This window comes from Pelecanus crispus, chromosome 3 (assembly GCF_030463565.1).
Source record: "Pelecanus crispus isolate bPelCri1 chromosome 3, bPelCri1.pri, whole genome shotgun sequence".
NCBI classification, from domain to species: Eukaryota; Metazoa; Chordata; class Aves; order Pelecaniformes; family Pelecanidae; genus Pelecanus; species Pelecanus crispus.
Window position 1 is genome coordinate 81,013,296 of NC_134645.1, and position 16,373 is coordinate 81,029,668.

Consider the following 16,373-nt stretch of genomic DNA (forward strand, 5'->3'; position numbering starts at 1 on the left):
CCCGGCTGAGCCGACCCGGGCCTGCCGGGCAGGGGGCACCGCCGGCAGCGCCGAGCTCAGCCCCGCGGCTCCCCGCTCCCCGGCGCCGGGACGTGTTGGAGCGCGGCCGCGCAGGGAGCCCGCCCGCAGCCGGGGGTCGCTCCTCCTGCCCCCCACACCGGGCCCCGCGGGCGGGCACCCACCGCCCCGGCCCCGGGGGGGCTGGAGAGGGCCCCGCCCGCCCCGCGGGGCTGCGCTGACCCCCGGGCACCGCCGAGCTCGCCGCCCCACTGCAGCCCTCCCCAGGGCCAGGGCCGGGGTGCCATGGGGCGTCGAGGGGCCGGAGGTGGGACCCCTTCCCAACTCGGCAGCTCTGGTCTCACCGAGAGGCTGCCGAGCTCTCCCGCTCCTTTTGGGAACTCTCTGTGAGGTGGGGGCTGGCAGAGCAGCCCCAGGGCCGGGAGAGGTGCCCATCTGGGAAGGGAGGAAAGGCCATCTCTCCTGCGGATGCAAGCTGAGGTGAGCAACAGCACCAGCGGGCAGGGCCAGAAGTTGCTGAGGAGTTTGTGAAGCCCTCAGATGTTCCTTGCTGACTGCTTTCCCGTCCCTGGCACCCGTGCGAGGTGTTAATGTACCACAGCCAACTTCTCCCTTGCTGGTTGTGATCCAGCCCAGCCCCAAACATGCCGTCCTGTCCTTCTGCACTTCATCTTTCATCCTTCTGTCCTCCTGTCCCAAGACGTGTCATTCCTTGTGCTGGTTTTGGCTGGGATAGAGTTAATTTTCTTTGTAGTAGCTAGTATGAGGCTATGTTTTGGATTTGTGCTGGAAACAGTGTTGATAATACAGGGATGTTTTCGGTACTGCTGAGCAGTGCTTACACAGAGTCAAGGCCTTTTCTGCCTCTCACACCGCCCCGCCAGCAAGCAGGCTAGGGGTGCACAATAAGTTGGGAGGGGACACAGCTGGGACAGCTGACCCCAGCTCTGCCTGTACCATACCTGTGTCGCAGGGCTGTGTGACTCTGGACAGCGCTGGGATCCCGGTGACTTTCTGCTCTTTGCTTCCCGTGGGACCGGTGCCTCCATGGCACGGAGGGAAGCCTTCAATCTGGACAAGCCTGGTCCTGCCTAACACTGAGGGACACTGTCCAGAGGGCTGGGAAGTTGCTCAGGGAGATCTCAGAAAGCAAAGAAGCTGCTGGATCAGGGAATGCAGACAGATTTTCACTCGCAGTCTGCTTCCAGGGAGGCAGGGAAAGGTTCACTTCTTTGAGCAACGACCAAAGCAACAAGGAAGGAGATGACCATGCTACATTAGCAGGGCCTGGGGCCAAAACAAAGACAGAGGATTAACCTGGCCCTGGGAATCCCCTGTGCTAGTGAGGCAGATCTCCGGTCCTACAGCAGCTATAATTCTTTTCCCTTTAAATTTAAAGTCACCTGAAAAACTCCGCGAAGGATGGTCAAACTTCATCCACAGGCTCCAGCCACACCTGAGACAGGCTGCTCTGAATGTGAGCAGGGCTTTCCCTCCCATGTACAGCCTCAGGCTCTGCCAGGAGAGAGAAAAAAGGAGCTCAAACTGATAGTTTCTGCAGCTTCTGTCTTTCACTGCAGCTTCTGTCAAAGCTGTTTCCATGGTCATTTGGTGGAAAAGTAGTCCATCTCCAACAAGGCAGGAAATTATAGTTAGCATTTAGTATTTATCATTATTACCATTGTTACCATTTAGCATTTACCACTGTATTTAGCATTTTGTTTACTAGGCAGTCCTGCATATACAGAAGATGCTAATATAGTAATTACATTTACTGTCTCCTCCTAATGCTTTGGAAGTACAAATAGTTATCAAACCTGCTCCAGAAGCTGGCGTGCGTTCCCTTTTCACTATATCTCCTTCAGTAGTCTGGACTATGACTACAACTACATGGTGACGTTTCTCAACGTTGTGCCATGGTCTCTTGCCAGGTATCTTTTCTTCTGCTGGAGTCTTAGCAGCCAGGCAAATCCAGCATCACACCCATCTTCTAGTACACTGTTCCTTCTGCCTTTACATTGCTCATCTTCTCTGCTCTTTGGATGGGGAGCCAAAAGGTCTTCAGTGAACAAAAAACAATGAAAAACAAAAAAGTGAAGTAGGTCAGGTGAGGGAAAAAAATTAAGCTGCCATAAGTGTATGGATGTAGCAGCAGAATATAGGGATGTGCTGTTTTCATCCGTTTCTCTCAATGGGAAGCTGATGGGTAAGATCCAGCAAATCTAACATGTTCGTTTGCTTGGGAAGGAGATAAGGAAGGAAAGAATAGAACTATTTTCTCCTGGAAGGAGGAGCTGCTGTTGCTTTGGGGTACACAAGAAGCTACCTCCACTACCCTCCTTTGGTGCACGTGCCAGGGAAGCGCTGGGGACATCCTTCGGTGCCCCAGTCATCCCAGTGCAGGGAGGTGAGCTGGTGGATATTCTGGAATTCTGGATATTCTAGAACAAGTGAAAAAAGGTGGGAAACATCACTGGTGGAATACCTTATTCAGATGGTCACCAACTGCAACAGGAGTTCTGAATCAATACCTGCTGGGTTTAGTTCTTCTGGGTTGCTAAATCTCCCCCGAAGCCTGAGGCGCCTTCCCTTCTTTGTAGGTCACAATCCGTGTTTTTGCAGCGCTGCCCCAAACCCCTTTCTGCATCCACCTGCAGGCAGATGGATGGGCAGCGGCACAAAGGGACCGTGCTGCTCCTCGACCACCCCGCCACAGTCCTGGCCTGTGGCATGGCTGTGCTTGACTCCCAGCTTGGGCTGCTTATCATGCGGGTAGTGTCAATGCACCTAATGGGCTCTTTTGTGGTATTGAGTCTTCCTCGCAAAGCCTTGCCTCATGGACACCTTCTCTGGAGGTCTATGCCCAGGGAGGTGTGGGGCGATGTGCTGGTTCCGCAGCGCACACGCAACGATGGCAGCGTTGGCCTTTCCCACACCCTGCCTGGGCCATCACACCCAACATGGCTGACCCCTGGGTTGCTGCCTGGCAACCGCCCTGGCGGCCATCTTGGCGCCACCCCATGGCTGCCCTGGGGCTGGGCACCTTCTGGAGCTGCAGTGCCGTGCTGATTTTCCCAGCTAATTTCAAAAAAACAAACACCACAGCTTCGTGCTGTGGGTTTTCTCCAGGAGGGGAAAGACAAGGCTTTTTTCCAAAAAGTGAAAGTCTGAGATGCAGAAAGATGATCCCGTGAAAAGACTGTCCTATGAATGCTTCCTCTCCTCTGGTGCAAGAGGGATTTCCTCTTGTTTACACAGAGAATGCACTCTGTAAAGCGAAACCACCTTCCCACTGTAGCCGGGGATGACTTTCCCTGAGCCAGTGGTGTCCTGTGTTTGATCTCTGCGCGCTGAGGTGTCCCGGTGAATGCACCAGTTACCTCTGACGGCTTTTGGGCTTGAGTTGCTCTCAGCTCATCCTCTACCTCAAGTAATCCCTCCAGCAAAAAGTTGGGGAAGACCTGTGTTCCCTGCAGATGCCAGTGAAAAATTGGCGAGTTTCTCCATTATGCAAGTGCATGCTTGGTTAAATAAGTTAATGACTGCATGAAACAGTGACCATATATCTCTGTTTCCACACGTGCATCTGACAAGTGTGCGTTAGCAAAGCTACCTCGCGCAGAATAGCGGGGAAAATTATACCTAAGGAAGATACTGAGGAAAGAGTATCTCTGTAAGTCATGGCACTTCTTCTCAATACTCGTATTCAGGGGTGGAACAAGCCTGAGTTCACTTGCAGCAATGAAATGCCCCATTAATCACGTATGCCTTTGAAAGGGATATGTCAGGCTTGGCTTATACGCCTACATTGGTACCTGATCCCATCTAGACAATGCGAGACAAGCGCTTAACAAAGCGGCTCTAGTTAGTAACTTGACTTATTTGTTAGTTTGCTAGTTAGATATAAATCAAAGTGTCGTAATAAGCCAATGATGTAGCAGCAGCTGCAATCTAATTTAGAGAGAAACAGCCTCATTTTAGTTTTCCTGACATGAACACAAAAGACAGTATCAATACTGAAGCCGGTAGAGACACAGCTGTATAAAACCTGTGAAAGGTCTGAATACGAGGGCAAATATATTATTATCTCAATAAAAGAAAACTTAAAATTAGATCAGGTCTATACTTTAACAGTTTCAAATTACCAACAAAAGAATGCTGACTACAAGGAATAAATACGTCTTGGAGCTATGCTGTGACATTTAAAAATAATTTCACCAATCTATTAAACTAATAGCTCTGGTTACGTCCTAAGCACTTGTGTCTGTGTAGGAAAGAGTTGCCTCAGCTATGACCCTGATTGATCGCTCTTTGAGCGTAATCATTTCTGTGGTAGATTGGCCTCCCAAATTTTGCTGTAGCAGCCTATTAACAAGCTGACCTTTGAGGCAATTGCACAAAATACTGTGTAGTGGCAGCAAAGAATGCTCTTAGGAAGGGCCATATTTCTGGCTGGCAAAGTAATGGCTCAGCTCCATTGACTTCAATTTAGCTATATCTCTTGATATTGGCTGGAGACCAGATCTGTGGTATCTATTTTGGGAAACGAATTTAGAACCAACAAAAATAAATACTTCCAGATGCAGCATTGAGTCAGCATATCGCATTCAGTGCTGCTTGAAAGTATTGAGTCAGTTGGTGCAGATAGATTTTTAAGAAGAAAGGAATAGTTTTATGACTGTCTATGACATTTATAGACCTGCTTGCTTGATCTCTTGCTTCATAAAATATAGGTCACAGGATATCTTTGCAGGTAGAGCAATTACTTGCAAGTCCAAGCAGAGAAGATCATGGTATGTGTCACTCTGTGTTGTGGTTTAACCCGGCAGGCAGCTAAACACCACACAGCCGCTCACTTACTCCCCTCCAGGGGGATGGGGCAGAGAATCAGAAAAAAGGTGAAACTTGTGGGTTGAGATAAAGACAATTTAATAGGGCAGAAAAGGAAGGAAAAAAAAATAATAAAGATAAAAGAATATACAAAGCAAGTGATGCACAATGCAACTGCTCACCACCCATTGACCGATGCCCAGCCAGTTCCCAAGCAGCAACCTCGCCCCCCCTGCCAACTCCCCCCAGGTTTTTTGTTCAGCATGTGTCCCCTCCCTGGCTGTGTCCCCTCCCAGCTTCTTGTGCACCTCCAGCCTCCTCACTGGCAGGGCAGTATGAGAAGCTGAGAAGTCCTTGACTTAGTGTAAGCACTGCTTAGCAACAACTAAAACATCAGTGTGTTATCAACATTACTCTCATGCTAAATCCAAAACACAACACTCTACCAGCTACTAGGAAGAAAACTAACTCTATCTCAGCCAAAACCAGGACATTCTGCAACTAGCCAGATGTATTATGAGGTTGGTCGAGGTTTTCTGCCTTTTGAGATTTCAGGCATTGATGAGGCCAGGATGGTGAACTTGAGAAACTAGTTGTTTGAGTCTGCATAACAAAATCTAGCACTCCTAGCTCTAAGAGGAAAGCAAGAGGTCTGCCATGATCCTCTGTTAAATGATTTAACTCCTGCAGCTATTTGTACTTGTTCTACCTGAACAGAAAATGCTGTCCAATGAAAATTTACCACTGAGAGAGGTTCTGGTCCTGTGGTCCTCTATCGTAAATATGAAATAGGTAGTAGTTTAATGCGCTCCAACAGGACCGCTGGTGTGCACAAGATCTGTGGAATTTGGCATGAACAAAGTTGCAGGCAGCCTCTCTGAACTGAAAAGTCCTGTCAGTCCTCAGCCAAGATTTCACCATTAAAATATAATGCACGTCCTTGAACTTGCAGTGTATTTTGGTGGTTCACAAACCCTGGTGCCTGGAGCACTTTCTGTAGTGTGGGGCAATTGCATGCTACTGACCCAGGGATTCCAATCTCTAAGTGCTCTCATATATTTTCACTCATGTCCCCATGCAATTTTGACAGATGCAGTTTTGCTTGAGTTGTCACAAGAACATTGTGTCATCGTTAGGGAATTAAAGGTGCTTGGATATGGGAGAGGATCTGTCTTTGGTGAAATGTGATCCAATAACTGTATGTCCCTCTTTTTCATGAGGAATGGCTCTTATAAAGAAATATAAAACAGGGGAATGTGTGATGGGAATCCCAGACAGAGCTTTATCTTGTGACTTACTTCTTCACACTGCAATACAGAGCACAAAGTATTGAAACATTTAATCTAAAACTCTGAGGATTGGCATGGATGGCAATTCAGCATGGAATGGTGCATGTGGAGTAATAACAACTAGTAATGTTTCCATTAACTGCTTTTCATAATTACTCTGTTCTGTGTCAGTGCTGATGCTAGTAAGCAAAGTTGTATGGCAGATCACTTACTTACAAGCACTAGAAGTCCAATGCGCAGATTATTGCTTAACAACACTTTTATTCCAATTACAAGTGTGGAGACTACACTGCATACTAAATCATGATGTTGAAGAAACCCCAAGAGTGATCCAAATACTGCAGTTTAGCTGCAAATACACATAGGAAGTTGTTTAAAATCTATTGTATGGTTAATTAACCAGTTTTGTACTGTCAGAAGCATTTGTCTGATTATTACTGACATTTTCTATGTGTTGTCATTGCAGTCAGTGTTGGCTGATCCTGCTCAAATGCACTTTTGCTGGCATGAGATTGACGTGATTCAGCACCTGACAGACAAACAGAAGAACTGGGTTCTTCTTCTGTTCATTTTTCTGTGCACATGGTAAATGCACTGCAGCTGGTAGAATATTTTCTGTCATATCCAGTAGATGGATTTTTCTGCTATTGGAAATCTTAAGCAAACTCACTACTCGAGGAGAAAGAAGAGTTTTGGTCTTGGGAACCCCGTCAATTTGATTGATGACCAGGGTCAGTCATGCTTAGGGAATAAAGGGTGGGACAGCTAGGCTTCCTAGGGAATACCATTGTCCCTGGTACAAGTGTTCTTCCTACAAGTGTTCTTCCTATAGCAGGGAAGAACGGTGTTAATTTACTTTTGCATTTGCAGGAGAGTTGAATGAGTGAGGCCTCCATATTACACATGGGGCATCTGTCTCTCCCGGTCTTCCTGGAGAAAACTGTATTTTAACATATTTGCAATTATACTGCTTGACTTTTAGCTCGTCTCTTTCCCTTGCACCATTGCTAGGTGTGTTCATCCTTACTTACCTGCTCTTATGGTCTCTTAAAACTCCTCTGCAGATGGGGAAGGTCTTAGGTCTTACACCTGCCTGCTGCAACTGAGGACACTGCTGCTCTGCAACTGTTTGTTGAACTCCTTGTCCCCTGTGTTGAAGGCCACCTAGAACATGTGACATCTACTGGTGTTTTCAAGTGTGGAGCCTGATGTTTCAGTTTTAGCTCAGCACTAACCTAATTGTAAATGACCCCTGCTTCTGGCAGGTTTATAATTAGGTTACAGCCACTTGTACCCTTTTCCTTTTCCAAGAGCAGGTGTAAGCAGGCTTAGGGGAACTTGGCAGGTATAAAGCAGGCTGGTGACATTTTTGATGTCAGTTTGAAATTGGCCTTCATTTTACTTGTGTATTTCAGAAATGCCTTGAGAAGGCCATCAAATAAACACCAGTGGGCATGGCAATGCTCAAACAATGAGATCCTTTGAGTAATGTAGATCAAACCCATCTAAGATACAGCGAGACAAAGTAGTCTGACAGAAGAGCTGGACCGGCTGTCACCCACCAATGAAGTTTCCAGAGTTCATTGCAAAGTTTTAGGGCTGTATAGCTGCCTTGCATCCATTTCTCATGCCCCTCCTTTTGGTCAGATAGCTGCAGCAGACCTGCTTCAGCAAACTGCGTTTCTTCAGCTTTGTTTGGGAAGCCAAACCGCCTGAATAGCAGTAGATAAACACCGTGACTACAGCAGAACTACATGTTCTCCTGTGAATTTGGCTTCTTCACCCAGCAAAGGCCTCTGGAGCAGGAAAGGCTGCACTCGCAGTCTAGGTGATGAGATGGCAGTTTCATGTATGCAAAGGTGAACCTATGTAGAGCTGAACAACCTCTTCCAGCCTTTCCTGGGAAGAAGCAGGGCTCTAGTTTTCAGCACCATGATACTCAAAGAAATGTGTTAGCAACCACCTCGCCACCCAACCAGTCCATGTAACAGGATGGGAGGTGGATTCACAGGTGAAATTAGGCTTCCTCCCACCCCCCCCAAAAAAAAAAAAAAAAAAAAAATTGTGCTATAGAGAGAGATTAGTCTGACAGGGTTGGGGCCCTCTGAGTTGCTACCCTCCAATGTGAGAGCAGGGCTGTCTCCATGATGCTGGGAGAGGCTGTGTGCATATAGAAATGGATATGCTGGGGAGAGAGTTTCCTGCACTTTCTCCCTTTCTGGATTTGAAGCATGTGGGGAGGTGTTGGGGGGAAGGGCAGGTCCCACAGGTGAGCCAGGGATATTGGGCAGTACTACGATCTGAGGATGAGAGCAGCAGAGGTGCATGTGAATAGCTGCAGCTTGCAACAGAGTGGGTTCAACCCTCAGTTCATGCAAACAGTCCTTGAAGTCCAAAGGGGAGTCTGCCCTGAAGGAGCATAGCAGCATTGGTGTGGGGACAGGAAATACCTGTGGGTTTGTTTCACCTTTTTTGCCTGGGATATGGGCCCCAACCCATAGGAAAAGCTACACCAGCCCGTTTGCAAAAAACTGCTTGTATTGGTTTAAATGTAGATTTTGGTGGCAAGGCCACAGAGAATGAGGCCTGCTGCACTCAGGGTTGAGCTGCTGCTGGAGCATTTGAGGCTGGGAAACCCTGGCCAGCCTAGCACAGTGCTGTGTAGCAGGCATGACAATGCCATGTAAAAGAAGTTCCCTGAAAGGCTTTCAGAAGTCAGAGCAGCTATACAACAGCCTGGGAGCTTGTTAGCTCCCTTGCTACATCTGCCTTGAGATGAACAAGAGCCCCCATCAATGCCATTTCGCCCTTCTGTACCTCAGGCCCTGCGCCCACCCCACCTGCTCAGGACAGACCCCCAGACAGACAGACAGATGGACAAAGATGCACTTGCTCTTCCCCCTACACTTCTTTTTCTCCCCTTTTTCCTCCATGGCTTTTTGCTTTTAAAGGTTGCTGCTGACAAATCTATCTATTTGGGGCAAATTGTCAGTGAGAAACTTCCGCTCGAACTCTTTGGGACAAAACTGCCTCTTTGAAAGGGTAAATCCCGTTGCATGAAGGTCTGAACAATGGCCAAATGTGTTGCTGCTACTGCTGCCGCTGCTGCTGAGGCCGGGGCTGTGACAAAGAGCGGATTAATTGGTGCCGCGGCTGACTGGTTCGAGATGGCTCCACTCAGCCCGCGCTGCGGGGAGCCCCATTGACTGGGCCCCGAGTCCCACTTTTCACAAACTCCAAACAAAAGTCAATTTCTTTTTTATAAGGCGAGGGAAGAAAAAAAAAATCAGTTCATGTTTGAGCTCGGGAAGTTGACTTGTTGGATTATAGGGCGTCATGCTCTCTCTGTCTGTCTCTCCCATGCTTTAAAGTTGCTTCTCCCCTTAAGAGAAGAGTGAGGGGGAAAAAATGGAAGCAGAAGTGAGCCATCCCCATCAGCGTGAACGTGAGAGTGGGCTCTGGGGATAGAAAGCTACCACACAGCCTGGACTCTGTGACTGTGCTGGGGACTCAACGGAGCTCTTATTTAGTGGGGATAAACTTCTCCAGCTGTCTGATGCTGTTCTCAAAGGTGTTTGCAGCACATGCAATCCTGAGGTAGATAGCGCTGTTAGGCAATGAGACTGAGTTAGTGAGATCGAAGTCAGCGTATCCATACAGGACTTCATGACTGGCAAAGTCTCCTGCCCTCTTCTAAAGGGAAGGTTTTCTCATGTGAAAGTGGGCAACACAACTAGATGTCTTGTGCCCTCCTTGAATAACCTTTGGCTTCCTCTGATTCTAAGCAAGTCCCACCAGGGAATGTAGAATGAGGATCCCAAGTGGTATGTCCTGTGCACTCAGAAAAACTATAATATATATAGGAGCAATCAGAGAAAGAGAGCGGAAAAAAGAAACAAAACCAGGGGATTACTCTTGTGCATACAGATGTTAATAGCCATTACCAAGTTGGCACAGTTTCTGCAGCTGAGGTTATACTGGAGCATTTTGGGAAGTTAATCCCTGTAATTGCTTTGATAATCTTGTGGTATTTGAGATATCACTTAATCAATATTTAGCTTTTCTTTTGGAAAATAGTGATCCCGAAATAAAAGAGAGAGGCTATTATCGGATGTAACTGCTGACCCTCTCCTCCTGGCGGTGGTATAGTATCAGATCTCCTAGTTACCTGCAATTTATTTGCATATATTTTGTCTTTGCAGGGGGACATTTCAGACTGGATTCTATTTCTCCCTTTTCTGCAGAATTGATCCTCTGATCTGACTCTCGCTAATTGCTTTGACACACGGGGGAGGGAGTAGTGCACCCAACAGTTAAAGTTAATTCCTCTGATTTTTTAAACATAATTTTCTGCAACCTACTCTTACTTTACCAGGAAACATGGTGTGTTTTATCATCCACACCTTTGTGGCAGACTATATGGCAGGCAAACAGAGCTTGAAACTAAGTTAGAAGGGTACAGAGTGTGGCAGTTTGATTTGAAGTTCATGATAGTTCTCATGTTATGTCTCTGTGCACTCTGCACATGAACTTCTGATTTTTTAAGGTCCACATGAAGTGATTACGGATTTTATTCTGCCTACTTTTCAAGTAGAAATATCTTTGTAAAAATGGGTACAGTGAGAGCCAAACAGTAGGAACATGTGTTCATGTTATCCATGTAGCTCTCTGCAAGTACAGCCTAACTTGAAAAGAGCCTCTGGCTTCATTGCTGAGCTATAGGATTTAACGCCTTCCCGAACCTTTGACTGTGACCTTCGCTATGCCACTGCATTTGCTTTTACCTTGTACGATGTTCTTTGGCTTTTGGCTAACCTGACACTGGAATGACTCCACTATCTTCCCAGCCTGATGCTTTTTCTGTCTTTATTGTATATCTATATATAGTTTAGAATTAATCCATCTCTGATTTTACCGGTAAACAGAGAGAGCCATGAAAAAACAAATCTGCAGAAAGGTGAAATTATTGGTTTCATTATTCTCCCTTTTCTTCCTCCTTAAAAGAATCCATCAAGGAAACTATGAAGATACAAAGGTGAAATCTCTCGTATTATACATTATGTCTGGCATAGAGGTCTATAGGAAGCAGAGAGGTCCTGTGCTGTGATTTTCCTTACTGTTGGGTTTGCCCTTAAAATCCTCATGGTTTCCTAAGAGGAGATTCATTAGTGTGCAGAAAACAATACAAAGAATTACCAGTTTCATTGTGCTCCTATTCTTATGCTTCTGTCTGTCAGCTACCAAGCTCTCCTAAAATTAAAGATGGCAATTTTCAGCAGAGCAGCTGAGTTGTGGGGAACTCCAAGGGAAGGAATGGTCTGATATGTCAAAGGTGTTGGAAAAATCAAAGGGAAAGAGGCTGGAGAAGAGGCGGTTAGAATTGACTAGAAGGACATCATTAGTGATTTTAGAGAGAGCAATTCCTGCAGAGTGAAGTGGCTGAAAACCAGACTGCTGAGTGTCAGAGAGGTGAGTTCAAGAGAATAGGAGTAAACTAGTCATTTGAAAGGATAAGAGGTAAAGGAGATGAGAAAGGCATAATGGTATGTAGAGGAGGGTTGTTTTTGCATAGACTTCAGAGGGTTATTTGAAAACAAACGAAGAGGGTGATCCATAGAGAGTGTGCTGGTGAGCCTGGAGAAGGAAAGTGCTAATCAAAGAATGAGTAGGGACGGGAGGAGGCTGAAGGGACCCTAGCAGGGAGTGGATGAAGAAAGGATTTTTTTCCAAGCATAAATGCAAAGATGCAGAGGATGAACACAAGGCTCCAGAGGCATTCACCAGACCATGTGTCTGGATGAAATAAAGCAGTGTAGAGGGTGGCAGAATTAGTCGTTAGTGGGCGTGGAAGGGCAACAAGGGAAGCTGAGAGGAGAGTTATGGGTAACTATCACCAGGTTGATGGGCTAAAGGGAGAACAAAGCAAGACAAAGAAATCAGAGCTGCCAAAAGGTAACTGCAGAGCGCACAAGGTGTAAAAGGCAGAAACAGCTATGCAGTGAGGTCAGTGACTGTTGAGCTGGCAGCTGAAACCTGAAGCTCTTAAAATAGGACTCCAGCTGCAAAAATCAACAAGAGAAACCCAATCAGCAACAGTGAGGAGAAGAAGGAATGGTTACCAGGAGCACTCTGTAAGGCAACAGGTAAGAAAACAGGGGAGAAAGGGACGGGCACCACAGCTGCCCGACTTAATGGAGTTCACAGTGGGGCAAAGAGAACTGGGGACAACAATGCCATTATGTACAAGGGATTTTGACATATTAGTCTAGTTTCAGGTGTAGCTATAAGGGTTTCCAAAGCCTATAGTCCTTCCTCAGTTGGTGTAGTTGGGAAATATAAAGGAAACTCTTCAAATAAAACAACAACAGCCAGGGAAGAATCTATGGATTCTCTTGTTTTCTTTTTCATCTATATAAAACACTTGGAATCTTCAGAACTTCTCTAGTCTAGTGTTCAGCAACAGGCTCTCCTGCTAGGGCTGAGCAAAGTGCCTTCCTTTCACTCCTGGTTTTCTCTTCAGTGCCTAAGATCAACATTCAGGTACCTACATCAACCTGGAAGCACCTAAAATACCTGATTTTGGAGATAAAGCCTTTGCTTTCCCTACATCTCTGCTATTGGGCAATGCTTAGCAGCCCAGTTACACTTTCTACATCTAAGACTGCTTTGTAAGTCTAGTCCAGCTCATCCACAAAGCTCTGTCAGTGTAAGGGGGCCTGTAGAGAAATAAGAATATGAGTTGTGCTTTTTTATATCACAAGAACTGTATGGATAGCTCTTGGCTTCCAAGGGAAACAGGCCTATTGCATCAAAACTTTATTAAGGTGATCCTTGCATTGGGCACTATGTTTGCTGGCACAAGTTAGGCAACAGGATAGAGTTGATTTTTCACGTCTTCATAGACATGCAGATGCTCTAGTACCTACCAGGATGCCAGCTGCACTGGGCTGCACTGTGCTCACCCCAAGCAGGGCCATCTGCTCAGCCCCATTGGGTAAACATGTGTAACATCCGTGTGGGGACACCTGAGTGTGAAGACAAGACTGCTGCAGAGCATCGAGGTGATCAAGCCTCCTGCTTCTCAGAGCCCAGGCTGCTTCTCCCTGTCTCTCAGGGAAAGAGACACTACCTTTTTTTAATGTAAATTAAGCACATTTGGTATGGAAACCACCAAGAGGCAACAAATGTGCAGCCTTGCTCTGCTTTGTATAAGGTCACATTTGAGAGCTGAGCACACTCTAAAACTGTGAAGGACAAGGACTGACATCTCTGTTTCTGATGAGTTCATGGGCTTCTCCTCCACATAAAAGTTCAGAGGATGGAGAAAGCCCCTACGAGCCTCCTGGGCTGGGAAGCCAGCTCATCACACCCCTCAGGGCTGAGAAGGTAGCAAGGTGGAGTTTCTAGTCCGGGCAATAATACTGAAGTTGGAGTGTTTGCAGTTCCTGAGGTCCAACTCCAGTCCTGCCAAGGCAGTTGGATTCAATGAGCTATGTGCCCAGGACTTCGCTACCAGTTTGACCACAAAAAGACAATTTTTGTGTTGCAAGAAGACAAGTTAAATGCATTTCAGGAGCCCTGGTTTATACTCTCTGCCTGTAACTTCTTTTTTACAGTTATTTGTATGAAATTGTTGCTGTTTCTGGGTGACAACTGAGCATAATTTAATTCAACTGCACACCACCAGGTTCTGCAAGGCTATCTAGCAAAAATAATTTATTTCCTCCAGGAAAGGATAGTCTGAGCTGTCAGCCTCTAGTTGCTGCCTCTTTCACAGACTGTGAAATATGACTTTAATGTCAGAGTCAGAAAGTTAAGTCCAGTTCTGGGTACACACAACCCTGTGAGCTGTGTCAAGAAGAGAGATAATGAATGTCTCAGCTGCTGTGAAATATTTCCACAGATCATTTATTTAGTTTGAAATAACAAGATTTAAAGTGTCATGTTCATTACTGAGGAATAAGTCTTACACTTTATTCTACTGAGTGTTGACCAGGTTTTCCCAATTAATTAGTCATTGGATTACTTAAGATGCAAAGGCAGTTAAAAGAGTATTACAAGTTATCCAGACTATTTTCATCAGAGTCCTCTCTTGTATTGCATAAACAAAGAGAGGAGATTAATTTGACTTGACATTAGAAACCTGCATTGCAGAGTTGGTTATCTCCATCTCCCTTTATGCTGAGAAAAAGGCATTTTTATGCTGCATTCCTCACATTTATTTTATATTTTGAATTTTGGATGAGATGAATTGCATCATAAAAGTACCAGTTTAGTAGATATCCTAAAGGTAGCTGTCTACTTCCTGCCAGGTGAATCCCAGACAGGTCTTTAAGGACCTTACAGTTTAAGAGGGCAAAAAGGGCAAAAGGTAGAAGAATGGAAATATCATTATCTTCATCTCACAAATGGGGAACAGAAGTGTAGAGGGACTGAAGATGGGATTCATCTGATGACAAAACAGACATTTGCAGTATTAACTGCAGTACTAACTGCAAAAGTTCAATTTTGGTATATGGACTTTTCATAGTCAATTGGGAGAATATTGTTTTGGGGCACAGTTCATGCCTCCTGTACAAGATATCCAAAATAGGCGCTTCTGGGTTAGTAGCTGTAAGACATCTTTCCTTCCACTGACTCTCAAGGCATCCAGTCTCACAAGGCTCAGATGCAGATATCTTCACATGGATATTAAAAGTCAGGTGAGATGAACCCCCCCAGCTCCATGTACATGGGAGGTTTGTGTTGGTGCCTGAGAATGAACGCCGTTTTCCTGAGAACCTTAATGGTGATGCCCTTCTCCAAAGACCTCTTGCTTTGGTACAAATACTCCTTCTGAAGCAGAGCCTGACACTGAGGGTCCTGAAAGCTTTCATCAAGCTGTAAAGGGCAATACCTAACCACTGATGTGGGGTAACTTGTTTCCCAAAATGTCTGTCCTCTGAATGGTCAGGTAAAACATTGCCTGGTTGCGGTGTTCAGTTGGAGCAGGGTAGAGCCCTAGGCCTCCATCCATCCTCCAGCTGTCTGGTGGCAGTGACTTCCAGTGGGAGCGAAGGTGTACTTCTTTTCTGTATCTTGATCCCATATATGTAATTTGATTGTTTTCCCTCAGCAATCGAACTCACATGATGCCAAACCTCCTTTGGGACCTTGCAGGTAGAAAAGTAGAAGATGTGTTTAAATGAAGATACTTTTTGTAAGGTGCCACAGTTCAAATTTGCTCAGAGCTATGTATCCACCACCAGGCTGTTCCTAGGACATACAAGGGACACTTGGGAGGATGATTAATATACCTCACACCACTTGATTATATACCTCACACCACTTGATTAGAGAATAGAGCAAAGAAGCAGTAGACGCCATCTTACATGCCAATTATTCCATTAGAAAATGTGCACATGGTGGCAGGATCAAACCATCAAAAAAAGAATTTGGCTATTTGAAATCTCAGACTTCTGCTTTGGCATGTTGCATTTTGCATGTCTACAGCTTTCATACCCAATCACTTCAAGGCCTTTTTTTTAAATGCTACTTCAATGAAACATAACTCCTGTAAAGATGGAGAAACTGAATCAAGGTCACAGTGCCCATTTTCCACTGTGAACCAATGGCAGTGAGGGATAAGACTGGAGATAGTCTGATTTTTGGGCCTCTTTTAATCACCATATCATGCTTCTTCCTCAGTTAACTCAAAAAACTCTCCAAACTATTTTGGCTTAGATTTTTTTCTTTTTTTTTTTTTTTTTCAATGTAAATTTTAAGCTCAGTACATTCTGTCCAGGGATACAGGTTGCACAGTCATGTATTTGTGCAGGGATGTACATCTGTATGTTTTTTACATTGCGGGAGCAATTATTATTTTCTTCTACCCTGCTCTGTTGTTCTTTGCTGAGTAGAGAAAACTAGGAACAATTAATTTCATGTCCCTTCCATAAGCCAAAAAGCACACTCAATCTTTACTTTCAGGAAGCAATTAACTTCAGGTTTATTAGTCAAGTTGTACTATGGAGTTTCAATCTTTCATTGTACACTGTGAATTTTAATTACAATTTATTAAAATAATTTAATTGACTTCAGTCAATGGGCGTGAATGAGGGCAGAATTTCCCTGAGAAAGCTGTAGACAGAAGAAAAGGCCACCCATCCTAAATGCCTTCTGCCTGCCCTTTTTTGGGTTGCATCAGACTGTTTGAAAGAGGGCTGCATTTATCATCTTTGATGCCTCCAGCTCAAT